This window comes from Rhipicephalus sanguineus, chromosome 2, assembly GCF_013339695.2.
Source record: "Rhipicephalus sanguineus isolate Rsan-2018 chromosome 2, BIME_Rsan_1.4, whole genome shotgun sequence".
NCBI classification, from domain to species: domain Eukaryota; kingdom Metazoa; phylum Arthropoda; class Arachnida; order Ixodida; family Ixodidae; genus Rhipicephalus; species Rhipicephalus sanguineus.
In genome coordinates, this window is record NC_051177.1 from 17,262,193 (window position 1) to 17,278,108 (window position 15,916).

Sequence of the window (15,916 nt, forward strand, 5' to 3'; positions counted from 1 at the left end):
GCCTGTAGATCCATGAGAGGTGCGAACGCTTGGTTCCAGCGCGAGGTTCTGTCCCTGGAGTTTGGACATCCGCGTCGTGTCTGTGACTATCTGTGCCTTAACTCGAACCTCTCTGCGCTGAGAATCAACGTAGAAACAACCTAGCATCACCTAGCTAAAACCTAGAAACAACCTACACTCTTAAAAAAAAGAGAGTCAAAAGGGAGTCACGTCTGCTTGACTCTCTTTGTGGCAGCCGATGACCACCTTTTTTTCTAAGGGGAGTCACAATGCTCTGGTCGACGCTCCTGAATGAAATAGATGACTCCCTTGCTCCAAGGGAGTCAGTGATGGTGGGTTTTTTTTTTAAAAAGAAAGCTTCACTGGCTGCGACCAAGATACAGTTCGCTGCTTTGGCTTGTGGTATACCGAAAAATTTTGGTTGAGAATATATAACATGGATTCGTAAAATGTGGAATTACGCACGTATTGTGTTATGGCTTCAGTTACGATATTGCTGAAACGGCGCTTCGAAAACGTCTACAAGTAAACAGGGTTCTTAAAAAATCTTGCCCCCAAGCGAAACATTCAGAGTTATGACAACGTTTAACAATGGCAGCGCTGACAAATTTGCGAATCTTCGCACGTTTGCAAGCGAGGTTTGTAGATTCCTACGACAGCATGTATGGCAGAAAACATACATTTATTAGTGAAATGGACGTGCATGGTGTTGAACGCACTGGCGATCGGGAACACATCTAACTCGACGGCCGTAAAAACATGTGCCGCAAAGCTGGCATGATAACCGCGCAGACCGGTTATCAAGGCGACGCTTTACCGCGTCTCCTAAAGAGCGACAATACTACCAGAATTATAGCTCGCGTGGTCATCATTTCTGCCCGCCACAGCTAAACTATATCTTCACGATAATCCGCGCGGGCCACCAAATCGCTCAGCAAACGTTGAGCACAGCTAGGCACGCACACACGGCCTCACCGCACTCTCCCTAGCCCCTAGAGCAGGGGATGCACGTTCACCTGCGCCCCCTCCCACCGTACAGCCCTTACAGACACACACAGGGCACGCTTCGCCTCCTCCACCCTGATATTATTCAATAGAGCTTTAACTATGCATGGATGTGTGTTCTATAGCACCAAAACAAAACCGAAACCATTTAGGCGTTCGTGGAGGCTACTTTAATCCAAAGCCGAAGCCATCAATACGAGACAGCCATTTTGGCCTGGCGTCGTTAGACTTAGACGGCATTGTTCGTGATCCGTCTCGTTGTGGTCGTTCTTTAGTCCGCCAGAATAATCTGTGTCGTCAGGCGTGATTGCAAGTGATTGTTTTGCGTGACTTTCTTCGTGCTATGCATTCGTGGCGTAGTATCGTATCGTCGGCTCGCTCTTGCCGTGTCTGGCTGATCGTTTTGCGTGACTTTCCTTCCGTGCTATGCATTCGTGGCGTAGTATCGTGTCGTCGGCTCACGCTTGCCGTGACTGGCTGAAGCAGTGTCACTCAGTGTTTGGGAAAAGCAGCCTCCGGACGGAGAAGTCCCTGCAGTAAGCTTCGTTTCGTCGTGAACTTGCCTGAGCAAGATGGCAGCGCATGACGGATCCCAGTGGCACCGACAGACGAAGCCTGTGGACGACGCTCCTACGGTCGTTATAGATTTCAGGTGAGTTCTGCCGGCTTCTGCCTACAACTCTTTTATTCGCTTCACACGTAGCTTTGCCACTTGTCTTTCTGATGTTCCAGTTGCACGGATTTTGCTATCGTGTTTCAATGGCTTGGCAACGACGAAAACCGCACTGGACTATCCAGTAGCGGGTAAAACGGAGTGGTGCGCGCCAATATCGTGTTTCCTTATTCCATACATGCCAGAAAAACATGAAATTGCGAGTTGAAATCTCGGTTGCAAGTCGAGTGTGGTGACACGTAGAGCAACGTTGCACCGATATAGATTTGAAGGGTAAGTAAGATCAGCTGATCAAAATCAATCTAATGCACCCGGCCCGAACATGCCTGATATCCAGATCATGATTTTGGCTCGTGAAACTCTAGAATTTAGTGTTTCTTTCCTTTGCTACCCAGACGTTGAAACACGTTTAATACGTATTTATTCGCTGCATATTCGAACTTCTCGCCGTGTTTGCTTGTTTGTTTGTTTGTGTGTGTGTGTGTGTGTGTGTGTGTGTGTGTGTGCGCGTGCGTGCGCGCGCGCGCGTCCGTGCGTGCGTGCGTGCGTAACTGCTATAAAACTTTGATGCAATAGCTTTTGTAGCACGGTTTCATTTAATTGAAACAGTGGTGACTTGATCTTATGATGCTAAAAATTATCATGCAACAAAGGTAAATGTGAGTTCACTTCAAAGTTGTAGTTTTTTTTTTTTTTTTGCCACAAACTGCATACGAGCATAACCTCATCCTCCTGTGATACTTGCTTTGTCTAATGTGGTGTGGTGCTAGTACCTAATAGTAAACACAACACCGGCTAGTAATAATGGCAGTAAACATACTGCTCAAACGCTGTGTTTCGTGGATATTGGATGCCTTTGTTATACCAGCCGTGGTTCAGTTCGTTATTATTTTCAACACAAAGATACAGTCTACAGTGATGTTGTGGGCAGTGGACAAAAATCCTTTAAAATGGACTTAGAAGCGTTACGCTGCGAAGCCCAAGGACGCGGGTTCTATTCCTGACCCCGGCAGCTGCATTTAGAAGGGGGCGAGATACAGAAACTCCCATGCCCTCTGATTTGTGCACGTTGAAGAACTCCAGGTAGTTGAAATTAATCCGTGATCTCCCACTATGTAGCACCGCTTAATCGCATTGTGCTTTTCGCTCATAAATCTCTAGCAATTATTGCTTCGTCATTATACCTCGAAACACTCGCTGTATCCTATTTGAATTCTATTCGCCATAGTCTGCAATGAATATTTAGCACTTTTTACAGCAGGGTACCTCATTTGACATTCTTTTACAATGCACCTTAATTGTCCCAATTTCGTGCCATAATCAGCTGTTGTTTTTAATATGTATATAAGTCACTTCAGCACTGTTCCTTTTTGTTTGACCGCTTCTCATCACCTCGATTGTTTGAGATTTGAGGTGATGTTTGTGCTGCACAGTTTGCCCGAGTTTGCTCCCAACCCTCTATACTGGTCAACGCTGGCTGGTGGGTTGTCCTTCCAGACAAACGGAAAAACGAGACCTTTGCCTGTTGATATAGATCTGAAGAAAAAATGGCACATTAGGCCTTTAGAATAGCTGCACCTTCGTGCAGCTGTTCTGAAGCCAGGCACTAGAAGGGCACGCTCACAATGATGCGACAGAAAGAAGGCAGTGAAGGCAAGCCTAGTCTTGTCGTACATTCGCCATATTTCGTGTAGCTGTATACACATTTTGCCGTTTTCTTCGTTAAACTAATAATAACATTTGGCGTTTAACATCCCAAAACCACGATATGATTGAGAGACGCCGTAGTAGAGGGCTCTGGAAATTTCGACTACCTGGGGTTCTTTAACGTGCAGCTAAATCTAAGTACACGGGCCTCAAACATTTTCGCCTCCAACGAAAATGCAGCCGCCGAGGCCGGGACTCGATCCCGCGACCTACAGGTCTTCGTTAAAATACTGCTAGTCTAGTGGTTATGGTGCTCTACTGCTGACCCGCAGGTTGCGGGATCGAATCCTGGCCGCCGCGGCCGCATTTTCGATGGAGGCGAAAATGGTTTAGACCCGTGTGCTTAGATTTAGGTGCACGTTAAAGAACTCCAGGTGGTCGAAACTTCCGAAGCCCTCCACTACGGCGTCTCTCATAATCTTATCGTGGTTTTGGGACGTCAAACCCCAACAATTATTATTATTATTAAAATACTGCTGCCATGCTATACAGGGTGATTTTTTTTCAGACAGTACATATCTTTTATAAAAAAACTCTATGACAGCCACGCTCCAGTAGTACTCTAGTTCGAGGCGGAAATATTCTGCCGCAACAAAAAATGCGTTGACGGGACTAATTAACAAAAACCGTTAACTAATTTTTATTTATTGACTTGAGGGCAGTTGTTTATATTAGAAATTTGTAGTGCGTGCCGCTTTATGGTATACCCATTTTTCAGAAATCATGAAAGTTTTACGTAACTCGAGATATTTATTGTGAAATTTTAAGGGCTAAATCGAAACTGATCGTGTCCGGCACACAGAAAACGCGGTTTTTCTGTTACGTCAGACCGGAGCTGCCCGCGACAAGGGAGTGACGAAATTTGAATGAAGGCGCGTCGTGGTCGTACCTTTTCGTGAAAACTGGCAAGTCATCTAACTTGCGTCAGCGGATCGCCTTACCTTTGCATGTGGCGTTTGGTGCTCATTTGTTTCTTTCGAGATGCGCGCATCCGAAACGGCAGTAATATCAACCTTTTCTTTCTATGTTTACAGATAAGTACCACACATCGCACCCAAATAATAAGCTGTTTACTTGTGTATTTCTGAATGCTTGCAGATTTTCCTGATCACATTCTGCTTCGGCCCACCTTCATTAAACTATCATCACCTTCTTTTCACGTGTAGCTCCGAGCTTACGTAACAGAGAAGCGACGTTTCCTGCACGTCAGGCGCTATCAGTTTCGATTTCGTCCTTGAAATTCAAGGATGAATATCACGAATTACGTGTAACTTTCGCGATTAAAAAAAATGTGTATGCCATAAATTGGCACGCGATACAACTTTCTAATATAAACAACTACCTCCAGGTCAGGAATTAAAAGTTAATTAATGAGTTTTTGTTAATTAATCTCTTCATTGCCATTTTAGTTGCAGCAAACTATTTCCTTCTTGACATAGAGTGTGTGCGCGAAAACATCTTGAGCGTGACTATTATACAATTTTGATAAGAAATATGCGTTCTCTAAAAAAACATCCTTCTAATTGTACGGAGGTCATGCAGCGGAAACAGTTGCAGCTGGCTAAGGGAGTAACAGACCCTCAAAGTACAGCAAAGTTAATGAGTATCCCTGGTTTTGTTCATTGCCATGACACTTCATGGAATCTGGTGTGTGAGCGCTGCCCTTGTCAGATTAAAAGGTGATCGATCTGTCTGTCATCATGTGTTTATTTTTGTGCACTTGACTATTTCAGGTTGCTTCAAGACTGCACATTGAAGCTCTACAGCTGCATTTGACCAGGAAGCCTCCTTGGAAACTTCGTGTCTCGAGGTAGTCAAGACGTGTCCAAGAATTCGGAATAGCCACGCTTAAGGTCTGGCCGTGAGTGGTCTCGAATCAGTGCAACCTGCTGTCCTTTTCGCCAGAATGCCACCTGACCCTGACATGGTCTGGGAACACGACACTGCCAAGCTCATGCACGCAAGCTGTGTCACCTATTGGGGTCCTGTATCTCAGATGACTACATGAGAATCCTGTACTACATGAGAACTACACATGTTGCATGTTTTGCGCTGTATGCCACATAAAATATGTAATGGATGTCGCAAAGAAGTGCTTGATGGCTGGCCATTGATTCCTATTCATAAAAACTGACTGCTGGCTATGCTAATGTTTATGCCAGGTCTAGTATATTGCCGCATTTGACAGTAATGAACGATGTTAGCGAAACTATTGCTTTTCATATCTCACTCATTCTGACAGTAATGTGTCTCGCTGTATTTCTGGACGGTGTTTCTGTATTTCAGTTCTGTACAGAACTCTCCATACCACCGCTAAATATATATATTTATATATATCATACCTTATATATATAAGGTACTTGACACACGACGTACGTTTTAGCATTAGCATAGTGCTAAAACGTACGTCGTGTGTCAAATGCCTTCCTACAGTATCAGGACCTTCGTGATCTTTCTGTAGCTCTTATATTTAAGGGTCATTCCATGCCAAGTGTCCCAGACGTGGCGCTCGCACATCGCAGCTTTTGCTGATAAAATTTGTGCCTTTTTCCTGTGCCACATGGAGTATTGTGGCAAAACATTCTTGCTCGAAAAAATTTTTGACGGTCCTGGCACCCCCTCGAATTTCGCTTCTATTTATTAAACTGTACCTAATAGAAAAATGTGTATAAAATCTACTTTTGTGTGTTGAGCTTCTAAACTGCGCTTGCGCTATCGCAGAGGTTCTGTTTAGTTGTCCCATTCATTATTTCCGAATTTTTGTGTTTCACTACCAGCTACGTAGCTTCAAAAACTACAAAAATCTTCAAAGTTCGTGAATTTTTCTTGAGCTATCTGGAACTCACCCTAACCAATATTAATAATAGCCTGATTTCCAGGAAAGTGTATTTTAGTACAGAAATGTTTAGGGGTAAAATAGACTTCAGATCTTTCCGAAAAAAAAATTGTGAAATTAGAGAAAATGTACGATTTGTTGCATGTTTGACCATATTTTTCATACTGATGCGGTCAAAGTAAAAATCCTCGTCATGCGGCGTTTGATAAAAGACTTCATCGTTAAGTAATGAAAAAAGTCTTATCAAATCATTTTTTTCTTTTAAGGAAGAAAATAATTTTTGAATTTGGCCCTCCGAACGCGCAGTGCATTTCATTTTGTTGCCACTTCGCCGCAAAGCACGTGGTAGCCCTTGCAGCTGACACTCGTCACAGGCAACGGCCAGATGCGAGATGTATGTCAGTGGCTCGTGAGTGGTCGAAAGTCTTGTCACGTTGATGTCAGGGCGACGAGTAATGAATTCGCGTTACAATGTGAGCTTGCTTGGCGGGCCCAATGGGAAGTATGGACGCCCGAGAGCAGCCTATGGCGTCGTTGGCACATTGTGCTAGAGGCCGTCTGTACAACATGTATACCCTGAGAAAGAAGTGTGTACAGTGTGCATTATTTCTTTCAGTATGTGTATGCTAGTTGTGCAGACGTCCCTCTAGGACATTGTGCCAACGACTCCACATGCTGCTCTCGGGCGTCCATATTTCCCATTGGGCCCGCCTAGCAAATGCTCATTGTAACGCAAATTCATTACTCGTCGCCCTGACAGCGCGACAAGACTTTCGACCACTCACGAGCCGCTGACATACATCTCGCATCTGGCCGCTGCCTGTGACGAGTGTCAGCTGTAAGGGCGACCACGTGCTTTGCGGCGAAGTGGCAGCAAAATGAAATGCACTGCGCGATCGGAGGGCCAAATTCAAAAATTATTTTCTTCCTTAAAACAAAAAAAATGATTTGATTAGACTTTCTTCGTTACTTAACGATGAAGTCTTCTATCAAACGCCACATGACGAGGATTTTTACTTTGACCGCATCAGTATGAAAAATACGGTCAAACATGTGACAAATCGTACATTTTCTCAAATATCACAATTTTTTCGGAAAGATTTGAAGTCTATTTTACCCCTAAACATTTCTGTACTAAAATACACTTTCCTGGAAATCAGGCTATGATTAATATTGGTTAGGGTGAGTTGCAAATAGCTCAAGAAAAATTCACGAACATTGAAGATTTTTGTAGTTTTTGAAGCTACGTAGCTGGTAGTGAAACACAAAAAAAATCGGAAATAATGAATGGGACAACTAAACAGAACCTCTGTGATAGCGCAAGCGCGGTTTCGTAGCTCAACACACAAAAATAGATTTTATACACATTTTTCTATTAGGTACAGTTTAATAAATAGAAGCGAATTTCGAGGGGGTGCCATGATTGTCAAAATTTTTTTCGACCAAAAGTGTTTTGCCACAATACTCCATGTGGCACAGGAAAAAGGCACAAATTTTATCAGCAAAATCTGTGATGTGCGAGCGCCACGTCTGGGACACTTGGCATGGAATGACACACACACACACACACACACACACACACACACACACACACACACATATATATATATATATATTGAGAGAGCGTAGGCATCGGCAAGTTGGTAATTCATGTTTGACTTTTTGAGCGCGCAAAAGAACAGGGACGAAAAACGACGCAGACACAGCGCTGACTTCCAACATATGCTTTATTTTCTACAGTGGTACATATATATATAGACAACAAAAAGCAACGCACGCAGGTGCATTGTACAGGAAGGCTTCATGTAAAACCACAAATAAGTATGCATGATAAGCAATCAAACAACCTGATACCGGATTTTTTTCTTCTTTAAGAGATCAAGCGGTCATTCCTGACTACCACTATCGTCTAGTCACCCTGTGGGCCTTGCTTAGAAAGTCTAGTTCTTTTTGGATAGGTCAATTGAAGGTGCACTAATGCACATGTCTCCCAAACTTGCAATCTTCGCCGCTTCAATTATCTCGCGTGTTGTTTGTGCCTGGCTCCTTCCTGTCGCAGTGCACTGCGAATACATGTGATCGCACCCACACTTCCTGCAGTGGAAAGCCACATGTCCCACACCTCCAGTTCGCACGTTATTTGCGTGCTCACGCAGCCTGTCATTGGCACACCGTCCCGTCTGCCCTATGTATTTCTTGCCACAGGACAGCAGTAACTCATAAACGATGTTGTTCTCACATTTAACAAAGCTTTCTTTGTGCTTTTTTTGGCACCTGGTTTTTCAGAACCACTGTAGGAGGCCTTGCACAGATTATAAAGCTTGTTTGGTGCTGAAAGGACGACTCTTACGTTGGCGTTGTTTCCTATCTTTTTCAGCCTATGTGAGACATCGTGAAGGTACGGTATGACGGCGCATTTCTGCTTGACAGGCTCCGTTTCTGGTGAAGCCTGCTCCTCACCCTCGCGAGCATGTTTGACAGTCTTGAGAAGACCCTCCGCCACAGATGTGACGGCATACTGAGGAAACCCCGCCTTTTTCAGGCAGTCAGCTTGCGCCTGGAAACTACACGAACACTTGTGAGGACATGAGCGGCGAAGCGCATTCATTAGGGTTAATTTTGCAATACCCCTTTTAACTAGCTTGGAGTGGCCCGAAGAAAACGGCAGAAGCGGCTTATTGGCCCTAGGCTCGTACGACCAGCAGACCTGGTCTCGCTCGAAGAACATTCGTAAGTCAAGAAAACGCAAGGCGTTGTTTTGCGGCATTTCATGCGTGACTGCGAGCGGTTGCAGGAAACGCGTGAACAGATCAAGTACGTTTGAAGAATCATTGCCAAATTCGCCTGGACTTGATTCTAGAAAGACAACGTAGTCGTCTACATATCTAAACACCTTCTTTACATTTGTGCCTGTTAGCTCTGTTTCTAGTTTCTAGTAACAGGCACAAATGTAAAGAAGGTGTTTAGATATGTAGACGACTACGTTGTCTTTCTAGAATCAAGTCCAGGCGAATTTGGCAATGATTCTTCAAACGTACTTGATCTGTTCACGCGTTTCCTGCAACCGCTCGCAGTCACGCATGAAATGCCGCAAAACAACGCCTTGCGTTTTCTTGACTTACGAATGTTCTTCGAGCGAGACCAGGTCTGCTGGTCGTACGAGCCTAGGGCCAATAAGCCGCTTCTGCCGTTTTCTTCGGGCCACTCCAAGCTAGTTAAAAGGGGTATTGCAAAATTAACCCTAATGAATGCGCTTCGCCGCTCATGTCCTCACAAGTGTTCGTGTAGTTTCCAGGCGCAAGCTGACTGCCTGAAAAAGGCGGGGTTTCCTCAGTATGTCGTCACATCTGTGGCGGAGGGTCTTCTCAAGACTGTCAAACATGCTCGCGAGGGTGAGGAGCAGGCTTCACCAGAAACGGAGCCTGTCAAGCAGAAATGCGCCGTCATACCGTACCTTCACGATGTCTCACATAGGCTGAAAAAGATAGGAAACAACGCCAACGTAAGAGTCGTCCTTTCAGCACCAAACAAGCTTTATAATCTGTGCAAGGCCTCCTACAGTGGTTCTGAAAAACCCAGGTGCCAAAAAAAGCACAAAGAAAGCTTTGTTAAATGTGAGAACAACATCGTTTATGAGTTACTGCTGTCCTGTGGCAAGAAATACATAGGGCAGACGGGACGGTGTGCCAATGACAGGCTGCGTGAGCACGCAAATAACGTGCGAACTGGAGGTGTGGGACATGTGGCTTTCCACTGCAGGAAGTGTGGGTGCGATCACATGTATTCGCAGTGCACTGCGACAGGAAGGAGCCAGGCACAAACAACACGCGAGATAATTGAAGCGGCGAAGATTGCAAGTTTGGGAGACATGTGCATTAGTGCACCTTCAATTGACCTATCCAAAAAGAACTAGACTTTCTAAGCAAGGCCCACAGGGTGACTAGACGATAGTGGTAGTCAGGAATGACCGCTTGATCTCTTAAAGAAGAAAAAAATCCGGTATCAGGTTGTTTGATTGCTTATCATGCATACTTATTTGTGGTTTTACATGAAGCCTTCCTGTACAATGCACCTGCGTGCGTTGCTTTTTGTTGTCTATATATATATATGTACCACTGTAGAAAATAAAGCATATGTTGGAAGTCAGCGCTGTGTCCGCGTCGTTTTTCGTCCTGTTCTTTTGCGCGCTCAAAAATGTCAAACACACACACACAGATATATAATATATATATATATATATATATAAATGCTTAACAATTGTGGTGACGTGGCTAAGGACTACGCATTATTCGCAGGATGTTGTGCCTATAGTTTAGGTGCTTACTGATAAAACAGTAGGTTGTCATTACAATGTGAACATGTATGAAATGGCATGAAGTGTTTAAAACCGATTCAAAGAATAATTTTACGAATCGCAGAAATTTCAGTTTGTTTATAGGATGAAGGCATGCAGACGTGAAAGAGAAGACACAGACAAACCAAACGCTAGCGTTTGAGCTGTCCGCATCTCTTCTGTTTCCGTGTTGCATGGCTTACTTTCTTCTAGAATCAACATTTTTTGTTGTTTTACGCGAGCGGAAATTGTTCTGAGACTCATCTATATAAACTTCGAGTAGTATTTTATTTCCCCCAGAGGAATCGAGTGCAGCACTGTAAAGTTGCTACAAAAACTTGTTGCGGCTGTCATGCATCCACCACAGTGTTCCTGTTTGAGTAAACCCGGTGGAAGTGCCTTGTTGAGTAACAAGAGGTAGCGGCACCAACTTTCGTCGATTGTCAGATAAAACCCTAATGGTGTTCGCTCTGATTTGAAGTTCTTTTGAAATTCTTGATCAATCTCTATAAAACTTGTTTAGTTTATGTGTATTTGTACGCTGATTTTGAAAATGCAAATATTTTTCTACTATTATATGTCGTGTTAAGTATATCAAACATTTCATGTGCCATGTTAGGCCTGCACGAGTTACAAAGTAAGCATATCACAATAATATGAAATGGGAACTGTATGCAACATAACCAGAATGCATGTCCTAAACCCACTTAACAATAGTCATAGTATGCTGAACATTGACCAGTAAGTGTATGTCTAGCTGGTGATTCGCTCACGAGAGTTCAATATTACGTAACTTTTAACTCAAATGGGTTTAAAACGCGAGTTCGTATGTGGGCTAGTGGGTTCATGAACATTATGCCAGAACAGCGCAGTAAACTCCTTTAAAACTATTGCATACAGTTTTTATCCCCTAACTATAGCGATATGTCGATTTACTTTGTAACTCCAAGTTTGGAAAGGCTTGCTCATCAAGACACATGAAATTTTTATGTGTAAAAACTGCGTTTTCTTCCAGATAATTGCATATTTGAAATCGCCACATAAGTAAACCTAAACTCAGCAAGTTTCATCAATATCGACCAAGAAGAAAAATAAACGCATTATTTGTTGCAGAGTGTCTCATTGAGTACCACGAAGTGGTCACACTGACTCTTGCCAGGGGAGTCATGTACACCACTGTCCTTAAGGACAACGGAGTCAAGGAACGCTCCAGTGGGGGTCAGCGTTACCATGGCAAAGGGGTCACCCTGACTACCTAGAGGTACTAGCGGGAAATAAAAGGTAGTCACGTAGACTCCTGCGTTGGGAGTAACGTAGACTCTCTGCTTGTGAAGAAGGGAGTCGTTGGTCTGAAGAACGAAGGGAGTCGTTTGACACCCCAAATTGTGAAGAAGGGAGTCGTTGGTCTGAAGAACGAAGGGAGTCGTTTGACACCCCAAAAGGTCATCATATGTGTAGCGAGGCGATTACCACCCAAAGGTAGTCAGTACAGACACCCTTTTTTTTAAGAGTGTAGAAGCAACCAGGTTTGTCTTCAGAATCGTCCAGTTTCGCTGTTTAAAGCCTGTGCCCGGCTTAGTGCAAGCTTCGCCATTCTTTCGTGACGTTCCATTATTATCAGTCGATTTTACAAGCGTTCCAATATTCTCTGTGCAGACCATATTTCCTCATGGTGTTAATCCTCGTACGCCTTCTTGTTTCAACGGTGTTGTGTCAGTAGCAAGAAAATACTTGTCCTTCGTTCCTGTTTTAGCTGAAAAGCGTGCTATTGCGCTCACGACCACATAAGCAAAACATGACTGCTTTTGTACAGAGCGGTGACGTTCTGTCATAGAAAATTGAGGCGGATGAACTCGGCTTTCCTCCTTTACAACATGCTCAATTCCACATTTCACGGCGTTACATTATCTGGGCCCATGGAAATCACGTTCCATGGAAACTTAGTAACTGCAGATTACCTTCCCTTATAAACGACATTGTATGCATACATGGGAATGCATTTGTAAATTGCGCTACTATAGCGTCAAGGTACTGTTGTTAGAAAGGGCTATGTCTCCAGTCCTCGGTTTATTGCGCTGTAGCCGGATTACATGCATGACCTTGCTGGTACAGAGATGTCCACACCAACGTCGGCTGGTCAACTGAGCGCGTTTAGAATTCCGCGAGACTATGTAGAATTTTAGCTAAGCGCCAATAAAAATCCAGTACAACGCACGACATTTTCAGAGCGCTGAAATCCTTAGAAGGCTGAGCTTCCTCCTTTGTTGCGCAACTTTGATCCGCACTGTGAATCTCGATGCTGTCTCTATAGCCCGAATTTTATGGTACTTATCTAATAAACGTTTCCATAACATTATGAGGAACAGCTCCCATACCAATAACAGCATCACATCTTTAGATAGATTTCTATAGCACCCTCTGACCGCACTGACTCGCAATGCATTTAACATTTTCTGATAAGCAGCAGCTATTCCGTGACACCTTTTCCAATCTTTAATGTACATCGATAAATATGGTTTCCTAAGTTTTTGTTGGTGTTTACAAGCTCTATTAATTGGATCCTACTCTGTTACCTATTTAACAAGCTACAACACACACAGACAGAGTGCCTCACTTTGCCCTCACTTCTTTTGGCTAGCGCCAGCGCAGCTAACAATAACAGGCTGTCTATAGTAACGCAATCTACTTTATGTTGCCGGCATCACATGTACCTGCTCTTGTCGAGCGGAACAGGTTTCGCAGACTGTCACCCCGTTCCGAGCAGAATCTAGTCACGTGCCACAAGAAGCCCTGTTTGGACCACGAAATGCCGGAGTCGAAACGAGACGTCGGTAGCCAAAAACGGGTTGTGCGTTTCCATCTCGTCCCTCTATCTACCCATGCCTTGTACAGGGGCGAGCGTCGGCTCTGCTCGTTTGTGGCAGACGCTGTGGTCCGGCAGAAGACAAGCTTTGGCCTTCGATCTGAGCACTCGGCAGGTTCATCGATTTCCGCTCCGGCGTAGAAGCCTTCGCTTAGACTTCAAGACATCTTTCCGGCGCCCGCTGTGGCGTCGCTGGCTTCCGTACAGGCGACGGCTGAAGTCTAACACAGGGTCCTTGCTACCGGGGCACACTGAAGACATTCTCGGAGAAACCAGGTTTTCGTGTGTCTCACAGTGAGGTTTCAAAGGGTACGTTTCGTTCTCATGCATTCGCTAATGCACTCGCTCGTTGCCAATCATAGCCGTCGTACTCCACTGCGACGCGTTTTCGTCTCGGTGCATGCCTTGAGAAGCGCGAGCAGAACGCCACTGCTGGTACAACCGCTTGTTGGCCCCCCATGAAGTGAGAGCACGGGAGGCGTTCTCGCAAAAATTGATTGCCCAGTGCTGATCCTGCAATTTAAATGAAAAGAAAAAAACGCGCCGAAATATCAACTTAAGGAATATACGCGTAGTATCTCACGGTGAAATGTTCGCGAACAAGTAAACATCGTTTGCGCTCGCCTGCTCGGAGTATTCTCCAGGGCATGTGTACATTTACCTCCACAGCCACTCGTAGCGCGCGAGCTCGGGCTGCATTTGAGGCCGGCAGCAACACTATCATTTAGATATACCTATGCGAAATGCAGGCCATCTATTGCAGTGTCCTATATTGACAATGTACCGAAAGCACATACCTTGCTTCGGTATTATAGCGCGAATAAGACTGTGATAACTCACGTAAGTTTCCGAACGAATATACCTACTAACCTGCGCGCAAGGGGACTCGCTCAGATCTCTCGCCAAGATGGCAAAAAATGGGTCTTCGTCATTTATGCGTACACATTAAGAAAAAAAAAAAACAGTCCTTTGGCTCTTTTTTGGAGAGTTCTGGCTTGCCACGTATATGACTCTCTTTAAAGAGGCACGACAACTCTTTTTGGGGGTCATTATACTCTATTCGGAAAGTCGTATGACCCACAAGAAGTTACGTGCTTCTTTAAAGAAGCACGTTAACGTGGCAAGTCAGGACTACCCGAAACGAGTCACACACACTCTTTTTTTTTTGCTTAAATGTGAACAATGCGCAAGATTAAAAAGCCAGTACGCCGGAATCAAACCCGCGGCCTCATACTCGGCAGCACAATGTTATAGTAAGCTTTCATTTGAGCTAGTTGGTGTATACTTGGAACATAATGCATGGCTGCGCTAAAAGAAACATGGACAAGGAAGAGATGTACACATTCTTTTTGACGTCCTGTGTACATCTCTTCCCTTGTCCGTGTTTTTTAGCGCAGCCATGCATTATGTTCCAAGGTTATAGTGACTGAGCCATACCCAGGCCTTGGAAGCAAAACTGAAAGTCGGGCACAAGACGCAAAGAAGACAAGCATAAGCCAGATGTGGCGTTTCGGTCTATTGTCTCTACACTTCTTCAATGTAAGCTCGATACCATGAAGGTTCGGAGTTTTTTCTTCATCCGAACACTGGTTCTGTGGTTACCATTGACAACCTCGGACCCTGTAACTGCAAGTTTCTAAGCATTGATGTGCAAGATTCTTGTAATAACATTCCACATGGTCTATTTATTGCCGCGCGTCTTATTTTTCATGAGTTGAAGCTTCACTCACAAAGCCTGTGGGCAACGTACTGCGCAGCCCGCGCCGCGATGTCTAAGAAGCTTCGCGATTGTTTTAGAACGTCCCGTTAAGATTGCGCGCCGCACGAGAATGTTCCAGCTTTGTCGAGAGATAACGCCGCACCAGCGATATCGATATCACTGGAAAGTTCGATAGCGCCTGTATAAAAGCCGACGCGCTTGACCGCTTGTCAGTTTTTCGACGGCCGACGCTCTGTTCGCCGCTATCAGTGTACGCTGTGTCTCAGTGTATTGCTGTAGTTTGACTTTCAGTTTCCGGGCCCTCATCATTGCGACCAGAAGTCCTCCAGGCCCTACCGACGACCCGACGGCTGGACACCTCGGTGTTTCCCGCACGCTCGCCAGAATACAGGAAAAACGCCTTGCTGACGACGTCGTCCACTACGTTAAGACTTGCCGAGATTGCCAGCGACGGAAGACACCGCCGACTAGGCCAGCGGGACTTCTGCAGCCAATCGAACCACCTCACCGGCCGTTCCAGCAAATCGGGATGGATCTACTGGGCCGTTCCCGACGTCGACTTCCGGCAACAATGGCCGTCGTAGTTATTGACTACCTCACCCGCTACGCCGAGACAAAGGCCTTGCCCAAAGGCATGCCGCCGAGGTAGCTAAGTTCTTCGTAATGAACATCGTCTTGCGTCATGGCGCCCCAGAGGTCCTCATCACAGACAGAGGTACCGCCTTTACTGCGACCTAACTAAGGCGATCTTCAATACAGCGAGACGAGCCACCGCCGCA